This window comes from Microcaecilia unicolor, chromosome 1, assembly GCF_901765095.1.
Source record: "Microcaecilia unicolor chromosome 1, aMicUni1.1, whole genome shotgun sequence".
Classification (NCBI taxonomy): Eukaryota; Metazoa; Chordata; class Amphibia; order Gymnophiona; family Siphonopidae; genus Microcaecilia; species Microcaecilia unicolor.
Genome location: NC_044031.1, coordinates 135,335,839 through 135,352,786, shown reverse-complemented (window position 1 = coordinate 135,352,786; position 16,948 = coordinate 135,335,839). Strand labels below are relative to the sequence as shown.

The 16,948-nt window shown below is 43.9% G+C and overlaps 1 protein-coding gene across 1 annotated transcript in view; it reads right to left on the bottom strand.

Moving 5' to 3' along the window:
- Positions 1–16,948, bottom strand: part of CASD1 (CAS1 domain containing 1) — a 163,794-nt gene that overhangs the window by 139,789 nt on the left and 7,057 nt on the right. The gene's annotated exons all lie outside the window — the stretch shown is intronic.

Sequence of the window (16,948 nt, the reverse complement as noted above, 5' to 3'; positions counted from 1 at the left end):
GAAGAGGATTCCTTTATGTTTATCCCACGCACGTTTGAATTCCGTTACCGTTTTCATTTCCACCACCTCCCGCTGGAGGTCATTCCAAGCATCCACTACTCTCTCCGTGAAAAAATACTTCCTGACATTTTTCTTGAGTCTGCCCCCCTTCAATCTCATTTCATGCCCTCTCGTTCTACCGCCTTCGCATCTCCAGAAAAGGTTTGCTTGCGGATTAATACCTTTCTAAAGGCTGTCCCGAGATCGGCTTACCTTCCACACGAACATGATAAGCACTAATTGCACTAAGATGAACCCTTTCTGAGTTGGATTTAAGACCAGACTCTGACAAGTGCAGAAGGTATTCAAGCAGGGCTTGTGTAGGACAAGAACGAGGATCTAGGGCCTTGCCGTCACACCAGACGGCAGGAAAGAGCTGCCACCTGCACTTTAAGTGACAAAAGAGACAGCCCTTTATCAAAACCTCGTTGTAGAAAATCCAACTCCTAAAGCTGGAAAGGTGTGGGATCACGAATCTTTCCTCGGAGGAGGGACAGTTGTTTCAAAGGACATGGGAAAATTTCTGGCCTACACTACAGCCAGCAGCACGTAGCAGACTATTAAACTGTTAAATGTTGTCAACACTAAGTTGTTCCCCATCATGGCTAAAGAATCGGGGGGGGGGGGGGGGGGGGCGGAATGCTTGGTGGAAAGATATAGAGTGTATGTGCATTATGACTAGTTGTGTTTCTGAGAAAGTGTTATGAGTTTTTGCTTATGGCTTGTTCATAATAATAATAAAAATGATTTAAACATAAAGATCATTCCAGCCTATCCAAATCATAGCACCTAAGTTCAGTTATGTGCATAACTGCAAATATAGGTGCCATGAGGCCCATAAATTATCATGCCTAAATGCCTGCCAGTTGGGTGTGAAGTTTTGTGTGATAGATTATAAATTCAGGGATATATATCCATCAACTCTTCCCCAAAAGCAGCCATGACATTTTTCTAAAGAACAACTTACCCACCCTCTTGGAGCATTCTCTGACAACTGATGTAGTGGCCAGGGATGGGAAGCACACTGTCTAGGGCAGGTCAAGCAAATAATCCAGGGACTGATCAACAGACTAGAGATCAAGGCCATCAAGTTGACCCTTGTGAGGTTCCAAAGCCTTCTCGAAGGCAAAGTGGGATGAGTCCACTCTGACAATGCAACAGCCATAACACATATAAACGAGGAGGGATCAGGAGCCATGTAAGTGAGCCTCATCTTAATGTGGGCAGAGAAACATTGTAGGAGTATTTGCTGTGATCTCACCCACCCGGTGTGCACATGAGAGCACTTTTACAGCCAACATGGACGCTGCAACCTTTCACCTATATGTCTGACTACCAACTGTGCAGAAGTCAGCATTTCAGCTTGTAATAGATTTACTGAAGCCTGCACCACCTCCAAGGTCACTCTGTATCGGGGGAGAATGCATGTCCCTGCGAGAGAGAGAGCTTACGAGATAAGACGGACAATGGAAGCTTCATACAGATGCTGGGAGTACATGGTGGGATTATTTCTGATTGGCTCCCAGAAAACTGATGGGTCGGAGAAGGGGGAACAGAAGGAAAGAAGGTCAGGTGGCGGAAAGAACGGAGGGAGAAGAACAGAAGAAAAGAAGAGGAGAGGACTTGCATTTCTGCAAGCACCTGATTTACCTGAGAGACTTACTGATAATACCTGGCAAAGCTTTTCCCCAGGTTACAGCTGTCTACAGGATCTATACTGAGTCTGTATCATCTGTTGCTGAGCAAGACAAGTGCATCACCTAAGCTCGTGGGACCTTGCTGAGACATTCAGCTGAGGTATCGGAAGGAACCTGATCTGGTGACCGGAACGGTGAGATCATAGCTTACTTCCTTCAGGCTGGGTTAGATAATTGGTCTGTGCTCGGACCCATCAGATGCGTGACGTCAGGATTTATGATCTCTACTAGCTGTTAGCCTAGTATAAGATTTGTGTGGTAATCATTAGGATCTCGGTATTGTGTTTATCTGTCATTACAGATTAGCCAATAGGATAATCATAGTTATTCTCTATATTTTTGGTATCATTGTGCATGCAATCAGGAATTGCTGACGCTATAAGCTGATAAGGATTTTTCTATATTTTTGTATATAACACTGTATAAATAAACTAATATATTCCATTGGTCTGTCCGTTATTTTCCATGTAGCGAATGTCGGGCAGAGGCCACACCCCCTAGACATAAGCGAGTACGTATGTAGGAATTGGCCTCTTACAAAAATCTATATAACCACCTACAACATCTAGAGACATTATTGACATGCCATATTTAGGGTACCACCAATATGCAGGCAGATTTTACAAACTATCACTAGCTAAAGGTCAGAGAAGATCCTAACAACCATCTTTTGGGACACAGGTGTTCATTCTGCTTCTGTAATGGGGTATGAACATTCGTTTTTAGGCCTGCCCACAACACACATAGACCGTGCCCCCTTGTCATAAGGACATTCATATCCCAGCATTACAGAATAAAGTACTATTCATGAATAGCAATCATAACATATTACATTATGAGAAAATACTTGTTAAAAGCAGTATATGGATATGGGAGAACCCCTGACCGGCACTTACAGGTGTTTTATATATACCCACGCAAAGACAACCCTTTTTCTTAAAGCAAAGAAAGAAGAAGTGAGAGAGACGTTGGGGGATAAAGCATATCTGGGCACAGAAGCACATTAGTTAAAAAAAAAAAATGAGCTGCAGAACATATTCCTGCAGTCCTTCATGTTTCAAATTCTAAAGGTACTCACTCCGCCCGATATTCAAAAGGATTTAACTGAGCAGGAGAGGCAACTGCCCGGTTAAACCCCCATGAGCATCCAGCACACAATGTTCAGCTGCACTAACCGATTAACCAGCCATCTCCTAAATGGTTAGGTTAAGAATGGCCAGGAGGTAGAGCATGGGTGCAGCGATTTTCAATCTGCTAACCAGCTAAGTAACCACATAAAGTTAAGACTAGAGAATGACATGGGGACGGGGAGCTGTGGTAAATCCACGGTAAAACAAAAAATTTGGCCCATTAATCTTGTGTGCAGAAGCAAAACTTACCGTCCCGCGGGAATGGTAAAAAGCTTTGCTGCACAGAAAAAGAAAAAGTTGCAGTTACCACAACTGTGGGTCCGGCGTCTCCGTGCCTGACTTCCTCCCTCCTGTAGTAGCTCTATCTTATGCAGCAGCCAGCTGAGCCAACACCGATCCCCACAGGCTTGCTCCAGGACCTTCTCTATACTGGGTCCTGACTTCCGATGCAACTTCCTGTTTAGTGAAAACAGGAAGCTGCATCAGAAGGTGGGTTCCAGCAGAGAGAAGGCCCTGGAGCAGGTCTATGGAGATTGCTGTCAGCTCAGCTGTCTGCTGCATAAGAGAGCTACTGTGGTAGGAAGGGAGGGGAGGAGGACCGCTGGAAGTGTGGGAGAGGGGCTGCTGGACCCGCAGAGAGGGGGCACTGGAAATGCGGGAGGGGGGCTGCTGGTCCCACGGAGAGGGAGGGAGCACTGGAAATGAGGGAGGAGGCTGCTGGACCTGAAGGGGGAGCTAGAGAGAAGGAAGAAAGGCGCTGGACCACTGGAGGGAGGGCTGGAGGGAAGGGAGAGAGAGATGCTGCACCCATGGGGGGGAAGAAGGCTGGAGGGTAGGGAAAAAGAGGCATTGGGCATATTGTAGGGGGGAGGGGGCAGGGAGAGACGCACTGGGCCCGTGGGAAAGGGGCTGCTGGAGGGAAGGAACAGAGGTGCTAGTGGGCTTTTGCCTGGCTGCTGAAGAGAAAGGAGAGAGGTCCTTGGCCTGCAGGGGGGGAGGAGAGAAAGGAGGGGAAGGGACACAGTAGGGCAATGATATTGGGGGGGGGGATATATGGATACAGAGGAAAGACGCTGGACTTGGGAGAGAATAGGAATGCAGAAGGGAGATGCTGGACTTGTGGGGGTGGAGCATAGGGACACAGAGGAGTAGTGCTGGACAGAGGAGTAGTGCTGGACACAGGTGGAGGGGATAGGGACACAGAGTGGTCGTGATGAATGCATGGAGATGGACACAGAAGATGCTGGACAGGGACGTACAGTGGGGGAAATAAGTATTTGATCCCTTGCTGATTTTGTAAGTTTGCCCACTGACAAAGACATGAGCAGCCCATAATTGAAGGGTAGGTTATTGGTAACAGTGAGAGATAGCACATCACAAATTAAATCCGGAAAATCACATTGTGGAAAGTATATGAATTTATTTGCATTCTGCAGAGGGAAATAAGTATTTAATCCCTCTGGCAAACAAGACCTAATACTTGGTGGCAAAACCCTTGTTGGCAAGCACAGCGGTCAGACGTCTTCTGTAGTTGATGATGAGGTTTGCACACATGTCAGGAGGAATTTTGGTCCACTCCTCTTTGCAGATCATCTCTAAATCATTAAGAGTTCTGGGCTGTCGCTTGGCAACTCGCAGCTTCAGCTCCCTCCATAAGTTTTCAATGGGATTAAGGTCTGGTGACTGGCTAGGCCACTCCATGACCCTAATGTGCTTCTTCCTGAGCCACTCCTTTGTTGCCTTGGCTGTATGTTTTGGGTCATTGTCGTGCTGGAAGACCCAGCCACGACCCATTTTTAAGGCCCTGGCGGAGGGAAGGAGGTTGTCACTCAGAATTGTACGGTACATGGCCCCATCCATTCTCCCATTGATGCGGTGAAGTAGTCCTGTGCCCTTAGCAGAGAAACACCCCCAAAACATAACATTTCCACCTCCATGCTTGACAGTGGGGACGGTGTTCTTTGGGTCATAGGCAGCATTTCTCTTCCTCCAAACACGGCGAGTTGAGTTCATGCCAAAGAGCTCAATTTTTGTCTCATCTGACCACAGCACCTTCTCCCAATCACTCTCGGCATCATCCAGGTGTTCACTGGCAAACTTCAGACGGGCCGTCACATGTGCCTTCCGGAGCAGGGGGACCTTGCGGGCACTGCAGGATTGCAATCCGTTATGTCGTAATGTGTTACCAATGGTTTTCGTGGTGACAGTGGTCCCAGCTGCCTTGAGATCATTGACAAGTTCCCCCCTTGTAGTTGTAGGCTGATTTCTAACCTTCCTCATGATCAAGGATACCCCACGAGGTGAGATTTTGCGTGGAGCCCCAGATCTTTGTCGATTGACAGTCATTTTGTACTTCTTCCATTTTCTTACTATGGCACCAACAGTTGTCTCCTTCTCGCCCAGCGTCTTACTGATGGTTTTGTAGCCCATTCCAGCCTTGTGCAGGTGTATGATCTTGTCCCTGACATCCTTAGACAGCTCCTTGCTCTTGGCCATTTTGTAGAGGTTAGAGTCTGACTGATTCACTGAGTCTGTGGACAGGTGTCTTTCATACAGGTGACCATTGCCGACAGCTGTCTGTCATGCAGGTAACGAGTTGATTTGGAGCATCTACCTGGTCTGAGGGGCCAGATCTCTTACTGGTTGGTGGGGGATCAAATACTTATTTCCCTCTGCAGAATGCAAATAAATTCATATACTTTCCACAATGTAATTTTCCGGATTTAATTTGTGATGTGCTATCTCTCACTGTTACCAATAACCTACCCTTCAATTATGGGCTGCTCATGTCTTTGTCAGTGGGCAAACTTACAAAATCAGCAAGGGATCAAATACTTATTTCCCCCACTGTATATGGGACACATAAAGAGATTAAGAACAAGGGGAAAGACAGGTACACAGAGATGGAAGATGAATGGCGAACATGGAGAAAGAAGAAATGTCATATGGGCAAGAGATCCTGGCGAGTGGGTTAAGGTGACAGAGGGAAACAGAAACCAGAGCCTGGGACCAATACGATTTGAAAAACAAAACAAAAGGGAGGAAAAAAAACCTTATTTTCTATCTCATGATTAGAATATGTCAGATTTGAAATGTGTATCCTATATGGCTAGGGCCCAGGGCAGAAATTTGTGAGGGGGCCCCAAAGCCCACTATCAGGCCATGTCTTCTTCAGCTTCCTGCAGGTTTAGGGCTTTCTCTGGCCAGGGGGGCAGTTGTCCTAGTTGCACCCCTAACACCATCTCTGGCATGTGTGATCTTTATATTTTGCACAATATAGGAGGAAATGCATATCTTTCTATTTCTGTGGTGTGGCTTCTTGTGGTTTTAGGTTAATATATGCTTATCATTTTTGGACAGCTATTATGTATTTGGCATTTGTGTAGTGTGTTTGTGTGACCGAGGTATTCTGTTAGCATGAATTTTCTATGTAGCATTCTGCAGTAATTTAGCTTATTAGTCTTCCTGATAGTGGAGGGGATATTTGTGAGGGGAGACAGGGATTTTGTTGATCCTTGTTCTGTATTGTTTGTGATTTAGAAAATGACAGTTGTACAGAATATTGTTTCTTTTTATACTTTAATAAAATGATATATAAAATCAGAACTGTTCGAGGATTATTAGAATGGGATCTGACAGAGCTTGCAGGGACAACTTCAGCCCACAGTTGTGCGCGGCTCCGATGTCACTTACTGCTGAAGGCTGAATATTAACCAGACTTAATTTCTGAGATCTACTGATGAAACTGTAGAAAGGAAAACTAAGGCAGAAAGCCGTAAATCAGACATCACTTGCAACAACAGGATGTGATGCCAAATTGGTTAAAATGTTTCGTGCCCTAAAATTATCTTTCAGGTTTTCCAACTGCTTTTCTACCTTAAAAGACACTTTCTTCATGGATAGGTGGATGGCATATTAGCAACCCTTGGAATATCTAATGGCCCTGCGTGTACTTTTATGCATGAGGTCATTTTGAAGAGGCCTTTTACAAATGTGGCCTCTGGTTCTAGGGACGACCTTAGACTTCATCTTCCAGACAGTAAGACAGTATGTTATAAGTCAGTTTACTCTGCTGACTTTAGATACCAGGGTGCTAAGTAGTGCCAATATCAATCAAGGTCAGTCTGATTACTTGGTATTTCGGAAAAGACTGAAAACTCTCCTCTTTGAGAGGTTTCTATCCATTGATGGAGTATCTTCGACTGCAACTGGCCATCAATGGTCTATATTTGATATTTTATTTATGGCTTTGTAAACCATGTCTGCTGTTTATTTACTGTTAGCCACATTGAACTCGAATATGTTCGGGATAATGTGAGGTATGTCAAAATAAATAAATGAAATAACTTAATGATGTCCCTGTGTCCACGAATAAGACAGACATGCAAGCAAAATGCAAACAGTTTGAAAAAGAAATGCAAGGCTTGCTTGTCCAAATAAAACAGCATAATAAGAATTGTTCCTGCTTCCAAGATACTGAAGGAATCAAATCTGAATATGCATGACCCTCAGGTTAGCAACCATTATTATATTATGCTATTTTTTTTCTTACTACTACTTAGCATTTCTATAGCGCTGCCAGGGTTACGTAGCGCTGTACAAGTTTAAACATGGGGAAGGACAGTCCCTGCTCAAGAGAGCTTACAATCTAAAGGTAAACAAACTAAGTAGTCAGTGTAGGTATCATGAATGGGGAAGGTGGTTATGCGCCAAAAGCAAGGGAGAAGAGATGGGCTTTAAGTAAGGACTTGAAAATGGACAGGGAGGGCGCATGGCGTATAGGCTCGGGAAGTCTGTTCCAGGCATAAGGTGATGCGAGGCAGAAGGGGCGGAGTCTGGAGTTAGCGGTGGTGGAGAAGGGTTCAGATAGGAGTGATTTGTCCTGAGAGCGGAGGTTACGCGTGGGAACATACGGGGAGAGGAGGGTAGAGAGGTAATGGGGGGCTGCAGATTGAGTGCACTTGAAGGTCAATAGGAGAAGCTTGAATTGTATACGGTAGCGGATCGGGAGCCAGTGAAGCGACTTGAGGAGAGGGGTGATATGAGAGTATCGGTTCACGCGGTAGATAAGACGTGCGGCGGAATTTTGGATAGATTGAAGGGGGGATAGGTGGCTAAGCGGGAGACCAGCGAGGAGAAGGTTGCAGTAGTCAAGACGAGAGGTAACGAGCGAGTGGACGAGGGTTCGGGTGGTCTGTTCAGAGAGGAATGGGCGAATTTTGCTAATATTATAGAGGAAGAAGCGACAGGTCTTGGCTGTCTGTTGGATATGGGCAGAGAAGGAGAGGGAGGAGTCGAAAATGACTCCGAGATTGCGGGCTGAAGAGACGGGGAGGATGAGGGCATTGTCAACAGAGACGGAAAGTGGGGGAAGAGGAGAGGGGGTTTGGGTGGAAAGACAAGGAGCTCAGTCTTTGCCATGTTCAATTTCAGATGCCGGTTGGACATCCAGGCAGCGATGTCTGAGAGGCAGGCCGAAACTTTGGCCTGGGTCCCGACATCACAGTCGAAACCCAGGCCAAAGTTTCGGCCTGCCTCTCAGACATCACTGCCTGGATGTCCAACCGGCATCTGAAATTGAACATGGCAAAGACTGAGCTCCTTGTCTTTCCACCCAAACCCCCTCTCCTCTTCCCCCACTTTCCGTCTCTGTTGACAATGCCCTCATCCTCCCCGTCTCTTCAGCCCGCAATCTCGGAGTCATTTTCGACTCCTCCCTCTCCTTCTTAAGGACTGCCTGTCTTCCCTATTACTTTTGGATGGGCTTCTTAAGTTACTTGAATTTTCATGTTTGAATTAAGCTTTATTTACTGCCTTTTTAAAGAAATTCATCAAGGTGGTTAAAAATGGAGAACCCTCATAAAACACCCCTATAGGGAATATAGGCTTTTTGATTATAACTGAAAATCGTTCATTCTCCAGTGCTCCAATGATACCATCTGTCTGCTGTTCTCACAGCCAAATCACTTGACTGGAATTTGATCTGCTTGTTTCTCCTACTTCTAAAAATTTACAGCCATTTCACTGTCAGACCTGGCCTGCCTACAACAGGAGTGGAGGAGTGGCCTAGTGGTTAGAGCACTGGTCTTGCAATCCAGAGGTGGCCAGTTCAAACCCCACTGCTGCTCCTTGTGATATTGGGCAAGTCTGTCAGCTGTTCTCACAGCCAAATAACATGACTGGAATTTGACCTGCTTGTTTCTCCTACAGCCATTTCACCCTCAGACCTGACAGGAGTGGAGGAGTGGCCTAGTGGTTAGAGCACTGGCCTTGCAATCCAGAGGAAGCCAGTACAAACCCCACTGCTGCTTTCGCCCCCTTCATTCAACTGAAATAGCGCTTGCTAAAGTCTCCAATGATCTGTTCCTGGCCAGATCCAAAGGTCTCTATTCTATCCTCATCCTTCTCTATCTGCTGCTTTTGACACTGTTGATCACAGCCTACTCCTTAATACGCTGTCCTCACTTGGATTTCATGGCTCTGTTCTTTCCTGGTTTTCTTTTTATCTCTCCCAGCATACCTTTAGTGTATACTCTAGTGGATCCTCCTCTACTTCTATCCAACTGTCAGTTGGAGTACCTCAGGGATCCGTCCTGGGACCTCTTCTTTTCTCCATCTAGACTGCTTCCCTTGGTACTCTGATCTCATCCCATGGTTTTCAGTACCATCTTTACACTGATGACTCCCAGATCTACCTCTCCACACCAGAAATCTCAGCCGAAATCCAGGCCAAAGTATCAGCCTGCCTGTCTGACACTGCTGCCTGGATGTCTCCACCTGAAACTAAACATGACCAGAACTGAGCTTCTTATCTTTCCCCCTAAAACAACCTCTCCTCCTCCCCCATTCTCTATTTCTGTGGATAACACTCTCATCCTTCATGTCTCATCAGCTCGTAACCTTGGGGTCATCTTCGACTCCTCCCTCTCCTTCTCTGCACATATTCAGCAGACAGCTAAAAGCTGTCCTTTCTTTCTCTATAATATCACCAAAATTCGCCCTCTCCTTTCTGAGTACACTACCAGAACCCTCATCCACAATCTTATCACCTCTCGCTTAGACAATTGCAACTTGCTTCTCACAGGTCTCCCACTTAGCCATCTCTCTCCTCTTCAATCTGTTCAAAATTCTGCTGCACGACTAATATTCCGCCAGTGTCATTATGCTCATATTAGCCGTCTCCTCACGTCACTTCACTGGCTTCCTATCCGTTTCCGCATACAGTTCAAACTCCTCTTATTGACCTACTAGTAAAAAAAGCCCGTTTCTGGAAGAAATGAAACAGGTGCTAGCAAGGTTGTCCCCCCTCCCCCTCCTCCCCTTTGAGTTCCATGCCCCCCTCCCCTTTGAGTTTCAGGACCCCCTCTCTCCCCTCCCCTTCGAGTTCCATGCCCCCCATTCTCGTTAGAGTTCCACACCCCCTTCCCTTCAACTTGCAGGACCTCCCCTCCCTCCCTCAGTGGTCCACACCCCCGCGCCTCCCTCCCCTCTCTGTCTCTGCCCTCCAAGCACAACCTGTCCTCCAGCAGCCCCTCACCTTCCTAAATGCTGGCTGTATTTTAAAAATTCTTACCTTGGGGTGCGGCGTCCACAGTAAAGGCGAGCGGCCTCTGGTCCCGCCCTCATTTCCTGTTTCCGGAAGGGCGGGACCAGAGGCAGAGCTGAGACACAAAGGCAGTTTGGTCTTACTCTTTTTAATTTCCACATTGAGTGGAACATCTTCTTGGCTGTATTTTTCGTGTGATTCTCAAGTGTTAGGTGTCGATAAATGGTAACTCCAAGAATTTTTAGGGATTCTGAAATTGGTAAATTTAGTTTTGGTGTGTTGATAGTGGTAAATTTGTTCGTATTGTGTTGGGAGGTGAGTATTAGGCATTGGGTTTTTTCTGCGTTGAGTTTCAGCTGAAATGCATCTGCCCAGGAGTGCATGATATGTAGACTTTGGTTGATGTCGTTGGAAATTTCTGTTGGGTCTTATTTGAATGGGATGTAGATCGTTACATCATCAGCGTATATGTATGGGTTGAGTTTTTGGTTTAATAGTAGTTTTCTAAGCTGAAGAGCTCTAACCTCTATAGCCTTTCCTCTTACGAGAGGAGTTCCATCCCCTTTATCATTTTGGTCACTCTTCTTTGAACCTTTTCTAATTCTGCTGTATCATTTTTGAGATTATGGTTTCCAGAACTGAATGCAATACTCAAGTCAGGTTGCACCATGGAGCAACACAGAGGCATTATAGTATTCTCGGTCTTGTTTACCATCCTTTTCCTAATAATTTCTAGCATCCTGATTGCTTTTCTTGACTGCCGCTGCACATTGACCAGAAGATTTCAGCATATTGTCTACAACACCTAGATCTTTTTCTTGGGTGATGACCCCCAAGGTGGACCCTAGCATTAGGCAACTATGATTTGGATTATTCTTCCCAATGTAAATCACTTTGCATTTGTTCACATTAAATTTCATCTGCCATTTGGATGTCCAGTCTTCCAATTTCCTAAGGTCTTCCTGAAAGTTTCACAGCCTGCATGTATTTTAACAACCTTGAATAGTTTTGTGTGATCTGCAAATCTAATCACCTCACTTGTCATTATGATTTCCAGATCATTTATAATAGGTTAAATAGCACCGATCCCAGTACAGATCACTGTGACACTCCACTATTCACCCTCTTCCATTGAGAGAAATGGCCATTTAACCCTACCCTCTCTGTTTTCCGTCCAATAACCAATTCCTAATACACAACAGAACACTGCCTCCTATCCCATGACTCTAATTTTCTCAGAAGTCTCTCATAAGGAACTTTTTCAAAAGATTTCTTAAGATCATTTAGAAGGGGAGCCATAATAGTTTCAGTAAAGTGATTTGAACAGAATCTGAACTGAAAAGAATGCAGCAGTTGGGAAGACTCAACATGTTGAGTCAATTGAAGACCACTTTTTCTGCTGTTCTTGCAAGAAAAGTTAGCAACACGTCTAAGAGAACATAAGAGCACAATTCAAACTAACAGAATTGGATTGCCGCTAGCTAAACACTGCAATGATCTTCAACATTCTTTTGAACAGTTACGATGTGTAGTGATTCAATCTATCCATCGGAACATAAGAGGAGGTGACTATCATAGAATATTGCTTCAACAAGAACAGAAGTGGATGTTTAAACTTCATACCTTGGATCCGATTGGTTTAAACCACAGAGTTGAGTGGAGTCATTTCTTTTAAACCCTCTGATTCGTTATCCGATTTCAGAGCGTCTGACGTCATAAAAGCTACATATTAGCCACCGCCAGTCGGCAGCTAGTCGACAGAAGAGCGTAGAGAAGCAGTACTGACCTGTCTTACAGTATGTTTGATATTGTTTTTCGTTTTGAAGAAACTCTTAGCACAATTTAGGTTACTTGTTTTTTCCTCTTTTTCTAGAATGTGAATTTGAAGCCCTGAAGCAGCCATGCGAAACGCTGGCCACCGTCGGCTTAATACATAGATAATAGAAAGAAGAGAGGGAACAGTACAACACGCGGATTTGAGAGTTCTCACTATAAAGATAAGTGGGTTACCAAGTAATATATAACCGATTGAACTGTTTATGAAAATGGAGTATACATATATCCACGATTAATTTGGTATCAATTCAATAATTTAAAGCAGGTTTTTGGCCAAGGATAAAAGTAGGGTCTTGGGACCCGGTGTAGCTTCCGCAGATCAATTGAAGACCTGGAAGCTCTTTGAGGCCTTTTTTTCCTGCTAATACGAAGATAACCTCCATTGGAGGTAATTTTTTGTCATTTACCAGCAGCAGATCCTTTTTGTATTAGAAAGTTGATTGTATGGTCTGCATTCGAATTGTAATTCATATTTGGTAATTGAAGAGACCACAGGGGTCCAAGGAAGGTTTCTTTAAAACAGGTCTGACAACAGCAGATTTCCAGGGAGATGGGACCTCGCCAACAGAAAAACTATTATGGATCATGGTGAGGGAATAAGGGAGGAGGGAGCGATGGGAAATAGCCAAGAAGATGGAATGGGGTCCAAAGAGCAGGTGGTTTTGTGCATCGAGGTACAGACATTAGTAAGCACTGTCGGGAACGGGACCTTAAACCAATTCCAAGAAATAAATAAAACTATAAATGCAGACAATGAAAGTGACCAACAACTAGAAGAACACTTTAGAGATAGAGAAGAGTATGTTCCTGCAACTGAGGAACAAGTTGAAGTTGCTGTAGAACAACAACAAAATGATGATCATTTTGATGATCTTGTTGTAGCTGCCTCAAAACTCTCCCAAATTCACCAATGTACTGCAGCTGGCAGTAAAAGACAGTCTGCAAGAAGGCCAGGATGCTCCTCTGACTGGCAAGGTGAGGAAGGTAGTTATTGTTGCTGCCAGAACACCTACAGTTGATTCCATTTTGAAGAGACGAACCAGAAAATGAGCAATTATTGATCAATCCACACGCTGGGGCTGTACCTACTTAATGATTCAGCATTTTTCCTGTGGACATGGCCAGCCCTCAAGAGATTCTAACTGAAAGTCAGTGGACACAGGTGAAAGAATTGGAAGAGCTGCTTCATCATCCATTTACAGTGACTAAAACATTACAAACTGAGGAGTTAATGCCAGGTATATTTTTGAAGGGGTGGAAGAACCTGATGTTTCATCTGTCCCAAAAAGGAGGGTTAATTGCGGATGGCATTTCTGCTGCAATGAAAAAAAAGAAACAATTATTAGAAAATAAGATTCTTTCGGCAGCTGTTTACGTAGACCCAATGCACCGATTCTTCTGGATGATGAACAGCTGACTAAAGAGAAAAGACCTCTGTGTGAGGTAGTAGTTAGCATTAATGGGTTGCAGGAATGTCAGGAGGAAGAAGTTGAGGAGGCTGAAGACCTTGCAGAATTATCATCAACTCAGGATGAATTTGATTTTGATAAATACCTGGATCAGAAAGAGCGTGCAAAGCGTCTCTGCACAGAAAAGGATTTCTCCAAACACAGAGAACAGAGTAAATTTCAGCTTTTCTCACTTGCACTAAATGAAATTGAAAATATGACCGTTCATCAAAACTAACAGTGCAACAAGCTATTCCTATTCCTGAAATTGTTAGCGATGTTGCTCTGATGGTTGCTTTACCAAGGACCCAAGTTAGTGTTGAGAAGTTGTTCTCTGCTCCGAGAATAATTAGATCAGATTTGCGGGCATCCATGAAGGAGAATCTGACTGAGGCAATTCCTTTCTGAAGAAAATTTCTTCAAAGTTTTATTTAAAAGTTTCTCCTGTGTGCTACTGGATTCCCCAATTTGTGGACTTGAGCTGGATATATTACACTAATGCAAAATTTGTGATAGTTATCATGAAGAAATAGGTTACTCCGTAACTTATAAATGATTGATTTTTTCCCCTTGCATACCAGTTTTTCTGTATAGGTTGTTCATTTTTGCTTATTTATTGTGAATTACTTATAAATAAACAATATTAAGTGTGTAACAGTGCATTACATATTTTTATTTGACAGCATATTTTTGTTCAGGTTTTGTTCAAACTTCAAATAAATATATGTTGTGGGATATTAGTCCTAATTTTGTACATAAAGAAATAACCTATGTTTCTGTAATTGATCAAGTTTCTCTTAGATTTACTATACATAGTAGGAGTTGGAGAGCAGAAAAATAGAGGAGTCGGGGTCAAAAGTCTGGTGTACTGACTCTACAGCCTTGCTGGTAATGCCCATTGAAAACAGTGCCCTTCTTCTCAGCACCAACAGCCCCACTATAAGTTCAGGCCCAATCAAAATTTCACATTATAGTAATGGGATTTAAGCCACGCTTTTGCTGTTTATGGGACTTGTCCAAAAGAGAAAAAAAAAATCCTAGCTTGAGCGCCTTATCACTATAACCCTAACAGCAATAAGCATGAGGGACAGCTACAAAAAGGAAGGGAAACGGATAAACAATAGAAATCTGTTTACTCATCAAGCTATAGTGGTAGAAATTTAATTATTATATTTTTATTAAAGGTTTTGTCATACAGAGAATACAAAAGTAAACACAAAATCAAACAAAAAACCCCCGGAAATTAACCCCCCTCCCCCCCCAAAAAAATCATAAGCATAATCAAAGTCAAAGTTCCATGGCAATACCTGGAGACAAATTGCAGGGTTACCCAAGGTCAAGGAGTGCTACGTGGCTCCTGACAAAAAAAGGTCTAAACGAGCCCAGGTCCTCAAAACAGACCTAATGTTTCGGCGCCTATGGGCCAAAATTGTTTCATATTTTATGATCACGCATACATAACTCCACCATTCATTATAATTCAGGTACACATTATTTTTCCAATTGGAGACAATTAAATGCAAGGCAACAGCTAGCAGTATGTTATACAATTTCTTATCAGACTCCAAAAGAGGGATAGTAGGACAAGAAGCTCGTAAGATCACAACCTCATAAGAGAGCGCAGTGGACTCAGGCAAGTGAAAGATAAGACACATTTTTGACCAAATTAGTTGCCAGTAAGCTCTGACGTTTTTACAGTAGAAAACCATATGTGCCAGTGAACCATCTCTTTCCTGACAAGACCAGCAGTTGAAGTTGACACTCTTAGTGATTCTGGCCACTCGAGCAGGAGTCTAATAGGCTTTGTGGAAGATGAAATATGAGAATTGAGATATCGCTGCTGACTTCGTGGGACGTATGGAGTTAACCCAGAAAGTAGACCAATCAAATTCAGACGCATCCAAACCAAATTCCGCTTCCCAAGTCATCCTCAATGGAGCAACTGCATCAGCATATAGATCCTGAAGTTTTTTCTATAGCAGAGAAGCCTTCTTACGACCTGATGTAATGGTGTGACAAAAGGAGATAAACTCTGAAGGATTCAAGATAAGTGAATTGGTGGAGACCTGAAAGGTTGAAATATATGTGGAGATGTCCTTCCATGTGCCAGAATCTAGCAAAGAAACATTATACAATGCAGACAGAGCAGCAGGCGATAACAGAGTACCAGCAATATACAGTTGCGACAGCTGCCATACACCCCTCTCTTGCCATTCCGCTGTTTGAGACTGCAGAAGACCAGCTGGAAAACCAGAGTTATACCAGAGAGATATATCCTCCAAAGAGATAGCACGGATTCCAAGGCCAGCCCTAAACGTACGGATATCAGAGGCAGAGGCTTTTAACAGCCGAATGCGTCTGGTACAGGGGTACAAATCTGCATACGGGAGAAGAGATAAAGGGCAAGGGTGCACCAATGCTGCCTCAAAAATCTGCCATCGAGGCGTGAGATGAGATAATTCCCTTTGGAACCACCGCAAAGACTGGGCGAGCCGAAAAGCCTTGTGATAGTGTTTAAAATCAGGAACATTAAGACCTCCCAAGTTTTTAGTAATTTAAGCTTCTTGAGCGCAATGTGGGAAGGCTTTTGCCTCCATAAAAACTTAATTAGGAGGGAATCAAGCTTGTTGTAGAGTGAGTTGGGAAAGGAGAGGGGGGTCATACTGAAAATGTAATTTAGTTTTGGAGACAGAACCATCTTGATAGCCTCTACCCTCCCCCACCACGTTAGATATAGCGGAGACCATACTTTTAGGATGGAAGCAGTTAAAGATAAGATTTGGTCCTTAATGAGGGACAGACTTTGATCGACAGATTTGGAATACCATACTCCTAAATACTTAATTTTGTGAGGCTCCCAGGAAAATGGGTATTGAGATACCTGAGCTCTATGCACTAAGGAATTGAGCGGCATTATGGCTGACTTAGACCAGTTTATCTTATAACCAGAGAGGAAAAAGAATTGATTACTTCCAATACACTGGGAAGAGAATTTGGTGTGGTATATAGCAATATATCATCAGCATAGATGGAAAGTTTAAACATCTCCCCTCCAACAGAGACACCAGAAATATGCGAGTGAGCTCTAATAGCTATAGCTAATGGCTCCAAGGCAATGTTGAAAAGGAGAGGTGACAATGGACAGCCTTGTTTTGTGCCTCTTCTAAGAGGAAAAAAGTGAGAATTATTACCGTTCACTGAGATTGAGGCCTTTGGATTAGTAGAAATTTAAAAAAAAAGAACTGATCAGGC